Here is a 3,705-nt window from a genome sequence, read left to right as displayed (position 1 = left end):
GTCTATCATCTATCTATATTTATCTGCGTATGCCCTTGATGTCTCTGGAAACCCCTTCAAGTTCTCTAGAACACAATGTGAAAAACCTATGTTGCACTTTCTGCTTATTCATGCCCTTTATTTATTTATTCCTGCCTTTTATTATTTTTATAAATAATCAAGGCAGTGAACATACTAATACTTCTTCCTCTTCCTATTTACTGTACAGTGAGAATCCTGTGAGGTGCACTGGGCTGAGAGAGAGTGACTGAACCAAAGTCACCCATCTGGCTTTTATGCCTAATCGGGATTAGAACTCAGAGCTGCCTGCCTTCTAGCCTGGTGCCTTTAATAGTAGACCAAACTGGCTCTTTTATCATGGCCACTCCCACTGTCCCGCAGGACAAACTGTTTCTCTTCTTTAAAAACTTCCAGTGTTTGAGCATTCACCACTTCTGGAGGCAGGTTGTTCCACTGGTTAATTGTTCTAACTGTCAAGAAGTTTCTCCTTAGTTTTAGGTTGCTTCTCTCCTTAATTAGTTTCCATCCGTTGCTTCTTGTCCTGCCTTCAGGCGCTTTGGAAAATAGCTTGACTCCCTCTTCTTTGTGGCAGCCCCTGAGATATTGGAACACTGCTATCATGTCCCCCCTCGTCCTTCTCTTCATTAAACTAGACATACCCAATTCCAGCAGCCATTCCTTATATGCTTTAGTCTCCAGTCCCCTAATCATCTTTGTTGCTCTTCTCTGTACTCTTTTTAGAGCAGGGCTTTTCAACCAGTGGTACGGGTACCACCTGTGGTACATTGGCACCGGGCAGGTGGTACGCGACTATCCTAGAAAAGTGGTAGTGGGGGAGGGGAATGAGCTGAACCGGTGGCAGCACCACACAAGCCTGAGCGAGATATGGCTGGAGCTGCAGGGCTGTCAGGGCTCAGTGGAAGCGCCAGGATCAGCGCCAGGATCCAGCTGTAGCTCAGCGCTGATCCTGGTGCTTCTGCTGAGCCCAGAAGAAGCGCCGATCAGCTGGAATGTTGCAGCATCTCCAGGGTCTTGTGATTTACATTCAGATGCTTGGCAACTGATTCATATTTATGACGGTCACAGTGTCTCAGGGTGATGTGAAATGACCAAAACCTGCGGCAATCACCCAGCAGACAACCAAACCGAACAACCCCACCCCCACCCCTGCTGCCAATCCTCAACAGAAATGCTCACAATAATGAAAACCTCGGACAGGAGGAAGAGCGCGGATGGGTGGACAGGCAGCTGTCTTGCTCGGCTGTGGCTTGGGGGGCACTTTTTCAATGCCATTGTAACTTTGAACAGTCACTAAGCGAACTGTTGTAAGTCGAGGACTACCTGTACTTTATCACTTGTTTTCTTTCTTCTTTTTTTTTGGCCAAGTTTTTGACACCTTGTTAGGCGACTGGTGGTACTCGGATATTGCCATATCCTAAAGGTGGTACAATGGGTGAAAAGGTTGAAAAGCCCTGGTCTAGAGTCTCAACATCTTTTTTACATCGTGGTGATGTAAAATCATAGAATTCTCAACCAATCATTTCCCCCTATGTTTTCCTGGAGAGAGGAGGAATCAGCTGCATGGGCCATACCAAATAGCTGAGTTTCTTCTTCTCGAACTGTGATTTAAGAGGGAAAGCTAAGTTTATTTTTTTTTCTTTTAAAAGGGTATGTGTGTGTCTCATCGTAGCATAGAGAAGATGGCTGAAGTGACCCTGAAGTTTCAGGGTTGATCAAGACATGGTTTTGCATCCGATCTGCATCTTGAAACAATGATGCAGTCCTGGCCGAACTGGAACTGTTGATCAGTATGTGATCACAGAAATGGAGCCAAATCTGAGGAATGAGGGGGGGGAGAGGAAGGAGGAGGAGGAGGAGGAGGAGGAGGAGGAGGAAGGAAGGATTTCTTGGGAAAGAATTCCATGATTTGCAAGATTCCAAGAATTCCAATATTTTGTAGAATTTCAAAATACCATCACTGCCAATAATTAAAAGAAATGATGAAGCTGCACATGAGCACTTAGATTCCTGGGACTTTGAAAAATGGAAAGCCTGAAAAGAGAGAGTGAGAGAAAGAGAAAGAAAGATTTTACAGGAACTGATAAGATAATTTGCTTGCAATCTTGGGGCTAGAGGCAGACATGTCAAACTCGGGACGTCACATGACATCGCACAACGTATTGGGACGGTTTTCCCATTGCCAGCAATGGGGTGGGTGCAGCTTCCGCATGACGCGTCCGGCCCACGGGCCAGCAGTTTGACACCCCTGAGGGTTACTAAAATACCTGTAACTCTTTGATCAGCTGTTATCTGATCTAAACTCAAAATGAATGAGCCATGCTCATTCAAAGTTGACATTGGAACTGCTTCCCCCCACCCAGGATCATTCCCTCTTGTTTCTAGCTGGACAGCCACAGGAAAAATGTCATAAATTGGGAAGGGGGTTCACAGGCTCAGGCTAAAGAGGAGCTATTACTCATCTTTTTCTCACTGATCAGAAGATTTATTGTTCCCCTGAGTCTAGGAGATCGGAATAATGGAATAACAGATTTGGAAGAGATCTTGGAGGTCTTCTAGTCCAACCCCCTGCTTTAGCCAATCAAGATCAAGACACTCAACATTCATTCCTTTCCTTCTCTCCATCCTCAAGTTAATTCAATGATTACAAACACAAATTATCTTGGCTTGATTCCCACTCAAGATTCTTGGCACCAGAAATAAAGAATTTGATTGATATTGCTGGTAATCACTGAGCATTTAATTTAATGAATACCATCAACAAGTCATAGGGGTTTTGCTGCAGCCAATCAAAAATGTTTCACTGAATACATGATAAAAAACAATTCTGGTCTTAATCCAATATACGATAACTGTCAGATCATGTTTGGACATCCTCATAGATTGTCTCAGCATTGATGCCAATTAAACTTGAATTCCATTTACAATTGATCTTTTATATTTCAGAGTTGCAGAAGAATGAAGATGTTCAAGAACCAAGACAATGGTAAGGCTTCCCTTCTGTGGTTTGATTGCCTTACAGTCCAGGGGACTCGCAGGAGTCTTCTCCAGCACCATAGTTCAAAGGCCTCAATTCTTTGGCGCTCAGCCTTTCTTATGGTCCAACTTTCACAGCCATACATTGCAACTGGGAAAACCATGGCCTTGACTATATGTACTTTTGTTGGCAGGGTGATGTCTCTGCTTTTAAGTATGCTGTCTAGATTTGCCATAGCTTTCCTCCCCAGGAGCAAGCGTCTTTTAATTCTACACTAGAATGACCCAAATTCTATGAAAATAAAAACTAGACCTGTGTGATTTGTATCAATTATAGAAACCAAGCAATATAGTGGGTTTTTTTGATTAATGTTGTATAACTGATAGTTTTCCCAGAAACCTTTCAGCAAGACAAGGAGTTCTTTATAGTTCTTTATAGTTCTTTGATTGTTAATAAGTGTTGGTTTTTCTCTTGGGCCACATTCTGTTCACAATATGCAACATCCAAAGTAATGAGTAAGTGATCCAATTGTTTCTCTTCTCTTTCTCCCAGAGCAATAATGGAAAGCAAGTCCAGAAGACAAGGTTGCACAGACATCACATAATAAAACACTAACAGATGAACAAATTGCAGCCATGCTGAGACTCAACCCCTTTTAGTTCTCGAGATTTCTCCCCTTGTTCAAGATGCCCCAATTCCAGGCAGAGAGT

Source organism: Protobothrops mucrosquamatus, unplaced genomic scaffold (genome assembly GCF_001527695.2).
Source record: "Protobothrops mucrosquamatus isolate PMUCROS unplaced genomic scaffold, P.Mucros_1.0 scaffold719, whole genome shotgun sequence".
NCBI lineage: Eukaryota > Metazoa > Chordata > Lepidosauria > Squamata > Viperidae > Protobothrops > Protobothrops mucrosquamatus.
This window is presented reverse-complemented; position numbering follows the sequence as displayed.